Source organism: Glycine soja, chromosome 12 (assembly GCF_004193775.1).
Source record: "Glycine soja cultivar W05 chromosome 12, ASM419377v2, whole genome shotgun sequence".
NCBI lineage: Eukaryota > Viridiplantae > Streptophyta > Magnoliopsida > Fabales > Fabaceae > Glycine > Glycine soja.
In genome coordinates this window covers 31,488,589-31,505,048 of record NC_041013.1, presented here as the reverse complement: position 1 = coordinate 31,505,048, position 16,460 = coordinate 31,488,589, and the positions used below count along the sequence as shown (strand labels likewise).

The window sequence follows — 16,460 nt, the reverse complement described above, 5'->3', positions numbered from 1 at the left end:
AAAAGGTATAATCCAAAAATTACAATACCTTGTACTGTGAGACGCTTAGCAAGTAAAGGGCGTATAATCCAAAAATTACAATATCTTACATTGATCATTCTATATCTCGATCATTCAAAAGAATCACAAAATGGTAGATCAAGACGTAAAGGAGTTTATGATTGCATTAATACTCCTATTGATATCTTCTCTATGAGCTCAGATGAAGCTGATCTTTAAATTGAATTAGCTATTAGCAGTGACTCTCCACATACTTCTTTTTACCAAGAAGTTTGTCACATACAAAAATAGTAGTTATGGTGGCCAAAAGGAAAAGGATTGTAAAAGGAGTAATACTCATTATCTTAATCATCTTATCAACACTTATTTTTTTCTATTTCTCTTCTTATCAAATCATAAAACCTACTATACTTTTATATATATATATATATATATATATATTCTTTCTAGATATAGAATAGCATATAAGATATTTATGAAACATTTTTCTTGTGAAAATAAGGTAAACTAGTAATCATAAATTATTATTATTATTATTATTATTATTATTATTATTAATTAATTAATTAATTAATTAATTAATTAAAAGATAAAATTTTAGGTGATTTGAAGGGTTAATTGAGATATCAAACCTGCGTCAACAAAGATCTTCGTGTTCATCAGATCCTGCATGTGCTGATCATGGAACACAATAATCCCCTCCAATATAATCAAATCAGAGGCATTCACCTAGGCCAAAAGCACCACATTAACATCCTAGTAAGTAGTAATAAACCAATAACAACAAAACGACGTCGTTCAATTGAAAACCTAGCGAAAATTATCAGAAGAGCCTTGGTGATTCTTGAAGTCATATATAGGAACATGCACGCCTTGACCACTAATGAGCTTCCTCGTGCACTCTAACAATTGCTTCGAGTCAAAAGCATCTACAAAGAAACGAAACTGTAATCATCCTTAACTCAACCACACACACACACACACAGAGTGAGTTCCATTGAAAATTACCAGGGTGGTCGAAATTGTACTCGTGAGCACATTCCAACTCTTCAGGATTCAACCCGCGATAAAACAAGTCCTATAATTATAAAATATAAATTCAAACAAAAAGTACTATAAATAAATAAATAAATTTAAATTGAAAGAAGAAAAGAAAAAGATACCTGATTTACAAGGACAACGCAATGATCGTGGAGTTGTTGAATGATCATATCGCAGACGGTGGTTTTGTCCAAGGCAGTACCTCCAGAAACTCCTACATACACGTGTGAATCACATTTTTTTTTTAATTTTGGAATTAGAACATTGAAGGAAAGAAAAGCATGAAGACGAAGAAAAAAAATAAGAGTAGTGACTTATGATAATGGGTTGATTGGGAAGGGAATTGAGGGTTAGGCTTGAATCGAGAGTGGAGGACGCGACGGTGGCGGAGGATATGACTCGACCGTCGAGTCTCAGGGTGGAGAAGTGGGGCCTAGATGCAGCCTCCATTACGTAGTCAATCGACGTCGTTTCTTTCAGCATCATCGCTCTCTCGGTAATGTTGTTTTTCTGTTATGGTCATTGTCATTTCGTATGGGTGTTGCAGACTCTAAATCAAAGCCATTATTGTTCCCAAAAATGCTTTTCCTCCTTCATCGAGCTCCACCATGCGGCCACGCAAGTGCACGATCTCCTCCGTCCTGGCGTTGATTTGGTGCCGGAGGCGTTTCTCCTCCGCCAGCCACACGTTCCAGTGTGAGGCGAAGAACGAGAGGGGGTTGTGGAAGCGCATAAAGAAGAAGGCAGCGACGGTGATGAATGAGGTTAGGGTTTGGAGTAGTTTTGGGGGGGGGGGTGAAATACGGGGTTATTTTAGGAGGAGGCTCTGATGGAGTGTAACCTAAACGACAAGGAGGAAGAAAGAAAGTGAGGTGGCGGTGAAGGAGAAGGAAGACGGTAACAGAGTGAAGGAGAAGGTCTTGTGGAAGGAGAAGTAGTGAATGTGAACAGTCTTTGAATACTTGAAGACTGAGCGTGACAATGAGGATAAGGCTCATGCACGAGAATGACACTAATTTCAAAGACGATTTCAAGAAAATCATCTTTGAACAATCATTTTTAAGATGGTTTTGATAAGACCGTCGTCATATGTATTTTATTATTTACAAAAATGCCATCGTTTTATATATTAAGATGGTTTTTCAGGAACGTCTTAAAAAGTGCGTTGTAAAAAAATTACTTTTTTAGTAGTGTTACCACCATATAACACACATTAATTGAGAAAGTATTGTTGTTGTGTTCCTCTGGACATTGTCACTAACAAAAAAAACAGAAGAGGATGAATAAAGAGAAAGAAATGTAACTTAATTTATTCAAACTAAGATTATGAGAAGGTGAAAAGTAAAAAAGATCTGAAAAGAGAAATTATACGGTTAAGAGATAGAAATGTTGGAAATAGAAATGTGTAATTTGTATTTTTAAAATTAAATTAAAATAAAATTACTTAGTAGTCTTTTAATTTTTGTTGATGTAAAAGAAAGGATGAATGATAGTTTAGTCTACATAAGGTGTTAGTTGTTAATATATACCTTCTAATTTTTGTGTGGGTGTATGTTAGCATTCTTCATATATATACCAGAGATCAGCGGAATAAGATCAAACGGACAAATAGGAAGTAAGAATGCAGTATGATAAATGAAAGCGAAATATAAACTGTAAAGCAGATATCAAGGGCACACCGAAACGACTTACAAACCCAGGTTTTTGAAAACAAAGAAACCAAAGCGGCGGCAGAGCCGCACGGGATCGGTGAGGGGAGAAGGGAGATATAAAAAACAGAACTTGAGATTTATTGAAACCGAAAGAAAAGCTTACAAAGAGTTTTTCCCTAGGCAGAGCTTCTCTCTCTAAAAACCTGATTCTGAGACTATCTGAAGGGTGCCTCACAAAGGGAACGAGGACTCCTTTAAATAGACTCAATTTTTACTGTTTCTACAGTGTCGGTAATGTTTACCGGAACTGTTACAAAACTTTTAAAAATTACATTACTTAAAAGAAATTGACAAATTAGTTACACTAATTCATGATTACTACAACTAATTAATCGTCATCTAATGATATACCGAAACAATCATCTTCATTCTGGTAGAATGGATCATCTTCTTGGTCATCATTAGTCTCTGATGATTCAGCTTCCTTCTTGGAAGGTTCTTCTTCCACTTCCTGTTGAAGTAGTTGGAGAACTTCTTTGAGATTCTGAGCAAGACTCTCTTTAGATTTTGAGCTTGCTAAGAATGCTGCCAGTTGCGACTTCTGATTCAGGAACAGAGATGTCTCTGGGTCAGCAGGTTTAAGGAACTCAGGATTGCTCTGGAACCAGTTCTTGACTTGATCTGGAGCTGCCTTTGAAGTATCGAATTGTGACCACCATTTTACAAAGGCGTGTCTCTGTAACGGTGGATATTGCTTGCTGTTTTCAGTTTTTCCGTATCTGTATTGCCATGAAAAAATCCATGACAAGGCAAAACTGGAAAAGTATTTTAAATCTGCTAGAATACGTGATTCCTTGCTATTATAGAGCTTGTTGAATTGTTGGAATCCCTGTTGGACTTCTTCTGGGAATATCTGTGGAATTGGTCTGAAGTAGTTCCACCATTGGAGGAACCAATTTGGAAAATTATACACAGTATTATTTTTGAAGTAAATTAGCCATGAATGCTTGAATTTACTATTTTGATGCCAGAACACATTGGTCCAGGCGTCGATGTAATCCCAATAATTATATCCTGCGGGGTCAAATGGAGTAGAAAATTTTTTGGGTTGGTTTAGGTTTGAGCCATAATGTCGTGGCTGCATAACCTTTAGGATTTGGATTGTGGAATGAGTATTTAGATTTGGATCTTTGGGGTCTTTGAAGTGTTTAATAGATACTGAGTTCGTATCTATTAGAATGAATTCATAGAATTTGCGGGTTTTGTTTGTGGCTATTGGCCTGTAATGGAATCCTGGGGGGAATACTTTGGCGGTTGCCTTGAAGGGATTCTTGTCCCAGTATTCTGGTTCCATTTGTAAAACATTGAAAAACTTGTTTTTTGAAATATAACTGTTGCTGGGTTGTGATGTTGATTCTTGTTGAGTCAACGATTGGCTTGGTCTTTGGTTGTAGACAGTTTTTGTCTGTTTGGCCTTTTGGATTTGTTTTTGCATATCTGTTTCAAAATCATCGTCTGATTCCGAGGCCATTTCTGCCCAGGTCTTTTTGGCCAATTTTGGTATTTTGGTGAGGCCTATATCTTCTAAGGCCAAGAGAGTTTGTATTGACCAGGCATAGTCAGCCACAGTCTGTTTGGTTGTTGTTGGTTTTGGGGATTCCTGAGTTGATCACTCAGGTTTGGCGGTAGTTATCTGGGTCAATGACCCTTCAATCTTTCCTTTCTGGGTTGATGACCCAGTCTGGGTAGGTGACCCAGAAGATGTTGTAGTTGCCTTTTTGGTTATTGGCTCTGGTAGAGCCAGTAGAACCTCTTTTCCTTTTGTACTGGATCTTCCTCCTCTGCCGGAGGAACTAGACACCTTAGGAGGCATCGGGAATTTTCTGTAAAAATTCACGGGTGAGGTAGTCAGGTAGAGAGTTGGAAGAGCCCTTGATATATTCTATATTAAAATCAAAGACACTTAAAATTGCTTGCCATCTTGCAAAAATCTGTTTTGAGGCAAGGAGGTTTTTTACATCTTTCTGTAAAATGTCTTTGGCTGATTTGCAGTCAACCCTTACTAAAAATTTTTGATTTAATAAATCAGATTGAAATTTGGAAATGCATAAAACAATTGCTAAAACTTCTTTTTTAACAGTTGAATACTTTAATTGTGCAGGATTCCAATGTTTTGAAGTATATGCGATGACATGTTCTTGACCATGTATTTGTTGTTTGAGGATACCACCGTCACCGATGTCTGATGCATCAGTTTCGACAACTTTGAATGCCTGTGGAATGGGAAGATACAGACATTTTATGGATTGGACTTTGACTTTGATTTCTTTAACTGTTTGGGTATGGAGGTCAGACCAAGGAGGCGGATTTTTCTTTAGCCTATCATGCAATGGTTTGACAATATTATTTAAGTAGGGGACAAATTCTCCTACGTAATTTAGACAACCTAGAAATCTTTGTAACTGGGTTTTGTCCAAGATTTGGTTGGGAAATTTGCTAGCAAACTCTATTGACCTTTCGATTGGAATGATTGTACCTTGATAAATATTGTGACCAAGGAATCGAATTCGAGTTTGGAAAAGATTGATTTTTGATTTGGAGACTGCCAAACCATTTTGTTTAATGATATGGATGAAGGTTTGGAGATGTTTGAAATGTTGGTCAATGTTTTGGGAAAAGATTAAAACATCATCTATGTAGACAATGACAAATTTTGAATAAGGATTAAAAATATCATTCATAATTTTTTGAAATTCTGAAGGGGCATTCTTCAGTTCGAATGGCATCACATTCCATTCATATTGCCCGAAAGGTACAGTAAACGCTATTTTGTACCTGTCTGATTCTTGGATTTGGATTTGCCAAAATCCAGATTTCATATCAAATTTTGAAAATATCTTTGCAGAATTTAATCTGTTAAGCAAATCCTTTTTGTTTGGAATAGGATATCTAATCCATTGTAATGCTTGATTTAGTGGTTTGTAATTTATGACTAAGCGGGGTGTTCCACGCTCAATCTCAGATTGTTTGTTGACATAAAAAGTCGCACAAGACCATGGGCTTTTGCTTTTCCGGATTAGGCCTTTATCAAGCAAATCCTTGATTTCTTTTTGACAGTATTGAAGAAGTTCTTCATTCATTTGGATTGGTCTGGCTTTGGTGGGGATTTGTTTTTCCCTAAAGTCTTTCTCATAAGGGAGATCAACAATATGTTTCTTTCTATCCCAAAATGCATGTGGCAATTCAGAACAGACGGTCGATTCAATATGATTTAATAAAGATTAAATTTTTTCTTTTACTTGGGGTTTTCCCAGTTGTATCTGAATATTATTAAATGATACTTCTTCTTTTAAGAAGTTAATTTGATTAATCTTATTTTCTATAAGATTTATATTTCTGGAAATTGGTTTAGTAGAAAAATTAAATATGATTTTTCTTCCTAAATAATTTGTGGTTATTCCTTCATTAGATATTTGGATGGGAAACAGGGCTCTAATGAAGGGCGTTCCTAAGATTACTTCATTCTTAAGGTTTTTTACCAGAAGAAAGTTTGTGTTAATCTTAAGACCTTGGTTTTCAATGATTGCATTTGATAGCTTAAAATTAATTTTTAACTTTGAGTCGTTTGCCGTACTTAATTTTTCTGAGGTTTTCTCAAAGAATTTTGTAGGAATTAATCCTTCTAAAATGCAGTTTGAATCAACCCCTATGTCAGATAGGGCCATTGTTTCTAAAACAAAGTCATTAATAATTATTTTTATGTTTATGTAAAATTTTTGGATTTTAATCTTGTTGATTAATCCCATAAACATATCATCTTCTAAATTTTCTGGTTGGTTTTCCTCACTGTTGCTGGCACTTTCAGGATCACTATCTTCCTCAAGCTGAGAAAGAATGATCTGATGAATTTCTTGTTGTTGGCGAAGTTCTTTTACTTCTCTTTTTGGATTGTTTATCTCTGTTTGGAGATCTTGGATTGTCGTTGGCTTGGTTGAAGAATTTTCTAATCTCTTGAGTATGTTACTTACATCGAATTTGTTGTTTGTGATAAAATCCTTTTGCCTAGGTTTTACCTCTAATGTTTTCTTAAGTTTTTCCAGGAAAACCTTCTTTTCCTGGGGGTCATGTATGGAATTGATTGCTTCAAACAAGAGATCTTGTTCTCTCATTAGAGTATTGATTTGCCCATCATCATCATCTGTTGAGGATAGTTGGTCATCCTGTTGGATTAGATTTAGGTTTTCATCGGAAGGCTCGGAGGATGAAGTTTCTGTTTCTTCTTCTGAGGTTTCTATAAGCAAATTGTTTATTTGTTCTTCAATTGCTAGTTCTAGGTTGAGGTTTCTTAACTTCTTTTTTAGTCTACAATATTTGCTGATGTGGCCTTGTTTTCCACAATTGTAGCACGTTATTTTTTATTTTGTTTTTTGTCTAGGATTCTCTATTTCTCTACTGGTTGATGGTTTGTGTGAGTATCTCCTCCTTGGAAATCTCTTTGTATTGACCGGTTTATTCTCATGGATTTCTTTTCTTGAAGATTGTTTTTTCTTTTGCTTTGGACAGGTCGGTAGACCAAATTGTTCGCAGAAAGAACCTAAATCTTTCTTTGTTTGAGCCTTTTCTTTGGCTAATTGCCTCTGAATTTTGTCATCCTGACAAATTTTTAAGGCTACTTTTTGAACGTAAGAAATTAATTGGCCATAGCTTAAACTTTCATATGGAATATCTCCATTGGCAGATTGACTACGGATTTTATCTCTAACCTTGTCTCCTAATGATCTGGGAAGACCGGCTAGAAATTTTTCTTTCCAAAAAGGTTGTTGACTATCTTCTCTTGTGTAAACCCTAGTTAGGAAAGTATCTCTGTACCACCTAAAATCTGCTAAGGTTCTACACTTAAGATTTGATAATAATTCTGCAGACCTATCTTTCCACAAGGATGGGTCTCCAATGAAATGTTGGGCTATTGTAAAAATTAATGTGTTAACAGCGTCAGGAATCTCTTTATCATCGTCATTAGTAATGACTTTTCCATTGAGATCCGTCTTAACTGCGCTGTAAATTTTTTACTTTTCTTCGTTAGTGAGATAATTATCCCACCATCCTTTCAGTTGTCCAGAAAATCCTGCCACTAAGATATCTATAATGGTTTCTTCTGAACATTCATGGGAGGTTTGGTAAGCCGTGGCTACCATGGTCATATGTTGGAGTGTATTCATGATGTTATACTCCGTTTGTGCATCTATGTTCCATTCATAGATGTTGTTTGCACTAAAACTCTTAAAATTGTTTTCACCTCTTTCCTCTAATAGTAGGTCAGGGGCAGTCGGACGTTGATAATATAATTTGGAGGGTGTTTTCCAGTGTTTGGAATTAATTGGACTTATATTCTTTTCTGACACTGATCCTATCTCAGTTGTGTTGTCTGAGTTTAGGTCACTATCTTCATTAATAACATTAATTAATTTGGAGGTACTTCTTGTTACCATTTTGGAAGTATTTTCCGAGGCTTGGGGAGTATCTGGAATGACCTTAAGTAAACTACCAATCTTGTTAAGTAATTCACTATGGTTATCACCTATGCCTTCAATTAAGGATTTAGGTTTTCTAAGTTCCCTAATTTTTCGTTTAGCCTTCTCACTAACTTTGAAAGGTTTGAATAAAGGTTTTTCAATGGGGATACTTGGCGAAGCTTCCTCAATTGATTTTTGTTTAGGAACTACCTTAGTTTTTATGGTTTCTCCTAAAGCTTGTAAATATTTATTGGTATAATTCGCCTGTTCCACTAGGCTCTTGATGTCTTTAGAGGTTACTTCTTCGTTGACATCTTTTGTCTTGAATGGGATTGCCATGACAGGTTTATTGTTACTGTCTTTGATATTTGGTAGTTGATATTGTGTTGCGGGAGGTAATTCCGATTGGATTAACTCACCATCCTTAACTTGCCAATTTGTTATGACATTTGTTGTTGGATCACCTATGACGTCTTGTTTCCAAGGGTAATCTATATCCTTTCTGATGGCATAAGCATGAAACCAATCAAAGAAAAGGACATTAGTTTTGACTTGTTCGACAAATTCGTAGAACTTGTCTTGGATTTGTTTTCTGTTTGTACCCTTGTAATGTTGGAAAAACCATCTCCTTTGAGGTTCATTCTTCGGAGAATAGAAATCTTTCCTAAGGGTTTCCTTATCAATGCTAAAGTTGTCAGATAACATCATAAGGTTCCATAGAAGAGTATGTTGGGGATTGGATCGACTTTTGGTCGTCCTCTTGTTCTTGGTTGTATGTTGTTCTAGGTATGCTAGAAGTAGTGTCTATTCCTTGGAGGTTTACAGTAGGGAACTGGTTGTGTAACTCAGATCTAGTTAGTCCTACTAGAATTGAACGGGTTCTAGCCGAAAAAGACCTTCTGGCTGACTCATATTCAGACCTAGAGGCTTCTATCCTTGATGAAAAAGAATTTCTCCTATTGAAGGTTATCTCTACCTTTCCGGAGTTATCTTGCTTGATATGTTCTATGGTTGGAGCGGGTCGGGGAATAGACGGTGTTGCCTTATCCATAACCCATCTTTCGGGAAGAGTTACTTCATCCCATTTTATTTTTCTCGGGAGAGAAACGTTAGCCTTTGTCATATCGGTGATAAACAAGGTTGTTTCTCCTTTTTGAGGTTTTAACAGGACTCTAGATGCACAAGTATTCATGACCTTGTACTGGATCCTATAAATTAAGGCTGCTGGGATTGATCCTTCTTTCATGTCAAGGCCATGAAAGTGGATGTTTAAGAACAGAGAGTCAAGAATGTTTCTGTCCATCAGACTCACTGTTTTGTTTGGATAACAGTTAAAATATATTGGACCTTGTCCTAGGCTGGTTTCGACTGTTCCAATTAGGGAGTCTTCAAATTGATTATGCCTAATGTCTCTTAGACACATTAAAACTGCTGCATCTATGCCCATATCAATTAAGGGCTTGATGGCTACTTGTACACAACCGATGTGTAGATATTTATACTTACGGCTATGTTCATAAATTGAATTTTTTGAAAGTAAATGAAATTCTTCCCCTATATCTTGTCCTAGAGGAATATTGTTTTCTACTGTTTTGATTATGTAATCAAAGTTGTGTTTGTCTTTTATTGTTTCAGGAACGTATAGTTGATCTTGAGGGATTTCTGGAATGTTCCAGTCATCCATGTTTTGATTGATATCTTCGAATCGGACTTCCTCATCGAAGAGATTGTGTTTTGGGGCGACCTCTTGGGTCTGGTTATCTTGATCATTTAATAAATTGGAGTTTCTTGAAGAAGATGATGAGGAGGAGTTTGAGCGAAAAGAGATACGGGAAAAAGATCGTAATAGTCTAGACATGATTATAATATTCTCTAATATCTTCGCCCTCATTTGGTTCCATAGAAATATCTCCGTAAGTAAATATGTCACAAAATTTTTCTGGATCTGAATTATTTTTAAGAAAAACTCTTTTTTTTAAAAAAAAAAACAGTTTGAACGGCAATCCTATAGCCACCAGTGTATTATGTCTTGATATTTTGGTTAAACAGTACACCTTAGCCTTACCGCCCTTTATCCAACACGGGTCTTACTGCTACAGTACTATTCAACTAAAATATTAGACTGCTGTACTTCCAGCAAGTACTGTTCAAACACTTACTGTACAAGGAATGTTGTCCGTAAGGACATATGTTATAAAATTTTATGGATCTGGAACTAAAGTCTTGTATAGTACAAATCAAAGTAAAATATTACGTGTACTATACAAGACTTTAGTTCCAGATCCATAAAATTTGTTAACATATGTCCTGGAAAAACTTAAGAAAACATTAGAGGTAAAACCTAGGCAAAAGGATTTTATCACAAACAACAAATTCGATGTAAGTAACATACTCAAGAGATTAGAAAATTCTTCAACCAAGCCAACGACAATCCAAGATCTCCAAACAGAGATAAACAATCCAAAAAGAGAAGTAAAAGAACTTCGCCAACAACAAGAAATTCATCAGATCATTCTTTCTCAGCTTGAGGAAGATAGTGATCCTGAAAGTGCCAGCAACAGTGAGGAAAACCAACCAGAAAATTTAGAAGATGATATGTTTATGGGATTAATCAACAAGATTAAAATCCAAAATTTTTACATAAACATAAAAATAATTATTAATGACTTCGTTTTAGAAACAATGGCCCTATTTGACACAGGGGTTGATTCAAACTGCATTTTAGAAGGATTAATTCCTACAAAATTCTTTGAGAAAACCTCAGAAAAATTAAGTACGGCAAACGGCTCAAAGTTAAAAATTAATTTTAAGCTATCAAATGCAATCATTGAAAACCAAGGTCTTAAGATTAACACAAACTTTCTTCTGGTAAAAAACCTTAAGAATGAAGTAATCTTAGGAACGCCCTTCATTAGAGCCCTGTTTCCCATCCAAATATCTAATGAAGGAATAACCACAAATTATTTAGGAAGAAAAATCATATTTAATTTTTCTACTAAACCAATTTCCAGAAATATAAATCTTATAGAAAATAAGATTAATCAAATTAACTTCTTAAAAGAAGAAGTATCATTTAATAATATTCAGATACAACTGGGAAAACCCCAAGTAAAAGAAAAAATTTAATCTTTATTAAATCATATTGAATCGACCGTCTGTTCTGAATTGCCACATGCATTTTGGGATAGAAAGAAACATATTGTTGATCTCCCTTATGAGAAAGACTTTAGGGAAAAACAAATCCCCACCAAAGCCAGACCAATCCAAATGAATGAAGAACTTCTTCAATACTGTCAAAAAGAAATCAAGGATTTGCTTGATAAAGGCCTAATCCGGAAAAGCAAAAGCCCATGGTCTTGTGCGGCTTTTTATGTCAACAAACAATCTGAGATTGAGCGTGGAACACCCCGCTTAGTCATAAATTACAAACCACTAAATCAAGCATTACAATGGATTAGATATCCTATTCCAAACAAAAAGGATTTGCTTAACAGATTAAATTCTGCAAAGATATTTTCAAAATTTGATATGAAATCTGGATTTTGGCAAATCCAAATCCAAGAATCAGACAGGTACAAAACAGCGTTTACTGTACCTTTCGGGCAATATGAATGGAATGTGATGCCATTCGAACTGAAGAATGCCCCTTCAGAATTTCAAAAAATTATGAATGATATTTTTAATCCTTATTCAAAATTTGTCATTGTCTACATAGATGATGTTTTAATCTTTTCCCAAAACATTGACCAACATTTCAAACATCTCCAAACCTTCATCCATATCATTAAACAAAATGGTTTGGCAGTCTCCAAATCAAAAATCAATCTTTTCCAAACTCGAATTCGATTCCTTGGTCACAATATTTATCAAGGTACAATCATTCCAATCGAAAGGTCAATAGAGTTTGCTAGCAAATTTCCCAACCAAATCTTGGACAAAACCCAGTTACAAAGATTTCTAGGTTGTCTAAATTACGTAGGAGAATTTGTCCCCTACTTAAATAATATTGTCAAACCATTGCATGATAGGCTAAAGAAAAATCCGCCTCCTTGGTCTGACCTCCATACCCAAACAGTTAAAGAAATCAAAGTCAAAGTCCAATCCATAAAATGTCTGTATCTTCCCATTCCACAGGCATTCAAAGTTGTCGAAACTGATGCATCAGACATCGGTGACGGTGGTATCCTCAAACAACAAATACATGGTCAAGAACATGTCATCGCATATACTTCAAAACATTGGAATCCTGCACAATTAAAGTATTCAACTGTTAAAAAAGAAGTTTTAGCAATTGTTTTATGCATTTCCAAATTTCAATCTGATTTATTAAATCAAAAATTTTTAGTAAGGGTTGACTGCAAATCAGCCAAAGACATTTTACAGAAAGATGTAAAAAACCTCCTTGCCTCAAAACAGATTTTTGCAAGATGGCAAGCAATTTTAAGTGTCTTTGATTTTAATATAGAATATATCAAGGGCTCTTCCAACTCTCTACCTGACTACCTCACCCGTGAATTTTTACAGAAAATTCCCGATGCCTCCTAAGGTGTCCAGTTCCTCTGGCAGAGGAGGAAGATCCAGTACAAAAGGAAAAGAGGTTCTACTGGCTCTACCAGAGCCAATAACCAAAAAGGCAACTACAACATCTTCTGGGTCACCTACCCAGACTGGGTCATCAACCCAGAAAGGAAAGATTGAAGGGTCATTGACCCAGATAACTACCGCCAAACCTGAGTGATCAACTCAGGAATCCCCAAAACCAACAACAACCAAACAGACTGTGGCTGACTATGCCTGGTCAATACAAACTCTCTTGGCCTTAGAAGATATAGGCCTCACCAAAATACCAAAATTGGCCAAAAAGACCTGGGCAGAAATGGCCTCGGAATCAGACGATGATTTTGAAACAGATCTGCAAAAACAAATCCAAAAGGCCAAACAGACAAAAACTGTCTGCAACCAAAGACCAAGCCAATCGTTGACTCAACAAGAATCAACATCACAACCCAGCAACAGTTATATTTCAAAAAACAAGTTTTTCAATGTTTTACAAATGGAACCAGAATACTGGGACAAGAATCCCTTCAAGGCAACCGCCAAAGTATTCCCCCCAGGATTCCATTACAGGCCAATAGCCACAAACAAAACCCGCAAATTCTATGAATTCATTCTAATAGATACGAACTCAGTATCTATTAAACACTTCAAAGACCCCAAAGATCCAAATCTAAATACTCATTCCACAATCCAAATCCTAAAGGTTATGCAGCCACGACATTATGGCTCAAACCTAAACCAACCCAAAAAATTTTCTGCTCCATTTGACCCCGCAGGATATAATTATTGGGATTACATCGACGCCTGGACCAATGTGTTCTGGCATCAAAATAGTAAATTCAAGCATTCATGGCTAATTTACTTCAAAAATAATACTGTGTATAATTTTCCAAATTGGTTCCTCCAATGGTGGAACTACTTCAGACCAATTCCACAGATATTCCCAGAAGAAGTCCAACAGGGATTCCAACAATTCAACAACCTCTATAATAGCAAGGAATCACGTATTCTAGCAGATTTAAAATACTTTTCCAGTTTTGCCTTGTCATGGATTTTTTCATGGCAATACAGATACGGAAAAACTGAAAACAACAAGCAATATCCACCGTTACAGAGACACGCCTTTGTAAAATGGTGGTCACAATTCGATACTTCAAAGGCAGCTCCAGATCAAGTCAAGAACTGGTTCCAGAGCAATCCTGAGTTCCTTAAACCTGCTGACCCAGAGACATCTCTGTTCCTGAATCAGAAGTCGCAACTGGCAACATTCTTAGCAAGCTCAAAATCTAAAGAGAGTCTTGCTCAGAATCTCAAAGAAGTTCTCCAACTACTTCAACAGGAAGTGGAAGAAGAACCTTCCAAGAAGGAAGCTGAATCATCAGAGACTAATGATGACCAAGAAGATGATCCATTCTACCAGAATGAAGATGACTGTTTCGGTATATCATTAGATGACGATTAATTAGTTGTAGTAATCATGAATTATTGTAACTAATTTGTCAATTTCTTTTAAGTAATGTAATTTTTAAAAGTTTTGTAATAGTTCCGGTAAACATTACCGACACTGTAGAAACAGTAAAAATTGAGTCTATTTAAAGGAGTCCTCGTTCCCTTTGTGAGGCACCCTTCAGATAGTCTCAGAATCAGGTTTTTAGAGAGAGAAGCTCTGCCTAGGGAAAAACTCTTTGTAAGCTTTTCTTTCGGTTTCAATAAATTTCAAGTTCTGTTTTTTATATCTCCCTTCTCCCCTCACCGATCCCGTGCGGCTCTGCTGCCGCTTTGGTTTCTTTGTTTTCAAAAACCTGGGTTTGTAAGCCGTTTCGGTGTGCCCTTGATATCTGCTTTACAGTTTATATTTCGCTTTCATTTATCATACTGCATTCTTACTTCCTATCTGTCCGTTTGATCTTATTCTGCTGATCTCTGGTATATATATATATATATATATATATATATATATATATATATATATAGGGATATTAACTTACTCTAAGAGTAATTTTACTTTTATCCTAACGTTGATTTTCTTGAAATCTAATGATTAAGATTAATTAGCTATTAAAACTATTAAATTTCAATAAAATGAATGGTGAGAATAAGGAGTAACTCTAAATTGATCCCTCCTCTCTCTATATATGTAAGAATTGCTGACATACTCTCATCTTATTTTGGAGTAGGTTAACAATAATTTACATCAAAATATTTGGACAAAAAACTCATTCACTTTTCTGTTTTAATAAATTTATTGTAGGGGTTATATTGTAATTGAGCTTTTTATTTATTTTTTTAGAAAATAAACAAATGATTTCTCTCTCCTCCCCATTATGGCTCCCTCCGCAAATCCGATCATACTCCTCAGTTACTTTCTACAAACCAAATCTTTGCCGACTACTATAGTTGCAATTCCTATTTTCTCAAAGCTCGAATCACGGACAATACGATGCATGTTTGGGTAACTGATGCAAACAGACGTTGCAACCAAATAGAGATTTGCAAAAGCATTCCCACCCTCCCTTTTGCATTCCGTTTGTGTTGAGCCATTGGATTTGGTCTTGGAATTTGTGTACAACAACTTAGACTGAAAATTAAACATGCTCACAGTCCGTTTGCCATGAATGCTTACTAAGTTTGTCTTCTACACCACTATTTCTAATCGTTCGAAAAGGGTTTGTTCGGAGGGTTTAGGGTAGGAAAAATGTTGATCTACTTGGGTGGGTTCGAAGCGGACCCTAAGGGGTTATTTCCACGGAAAAAGGGATACTTTAGAATTTCATTTTGAGAGGGATTCTTGGGAGGGTGCTGGGTAGGAAAATGGGTGATCTTTCGGGGTGGGTTTGAAGCAAACCATATTTTCACGGAGAAAGGAATATTCAGTGTGGGGTTATATTTCAAGCATGTTGTTAACACATTCCCTTAGGTCATTCATTAAGGAACTAAAAGAAAAAGTATTAATTATGGAAATCATAAGAGAGTGTAAAAAAAATGTCATTACTTCCATGTGACTTTAAAAAATAAGTCACATGGGTCTGTATGTATTTTGTATAGTCTAATCATGTAATGTTAGTGGATTACATAGTTACATCATCCAAATAATTTTTTTTTTGCAATTCAAATCTGAGGACCTAATAGCAAATTTTATAATTTTTTTATTTTGGTTTTTAATTTAATGTTTTATTAAAAGATCGACCACTTTATCCCTTATCTTCCTAATTCAATCCCTAATTTCCTAGAATGCTAGCCGCCTTGTCGCTGTGTAACTTGGAATCGTAGCCTTCAACTCTCATTGCGTCCATAGTCACGGATACATTCACCGTCCCGCTTCCGTACCATGACTCTTACCTCACTATCGTCTAGTGGCGAAAATGGGAGAAAAAAAGGCGATTGGTGCATAGATTGGGTTAAATTCTTTGTTGAGAATGAGAACATGTTGGGTGGCTTTATATCTAAGTATGGTTGTTTGATTAAACGATGCGTAGATTACAACTCTTTGATTGATGTTTTCGATTTGAAGAATTGAGTTGTTTGGCTTAAATATTATCAGACTTCTGATGAAGTATGCTTTTGAATGATGTTTTTGGGTATTTGTGGATTTTAACTTTTGAAATCATTGAAGGAGAAAATGGATTTTAAGTAGCTTATCTTTAAGCTGATTAGAATTCACTACTAGAAAAATGGCTTTTTATGACGGTTGTTAAGT

General features: G+C 35.7%; 1 pseudogene; it reads right to left on the bottom strand.

Annotated features, from left to right (window-relative positions):
* Positions 1–637: 637 nt before the first annotated feature.
* On the bottom strand, positions 638–1,527 carry LOC114378925 (annotated as a pseudogene).
* Positions 1,528–16,460: the final 14,933 nt, after the last annotated feature.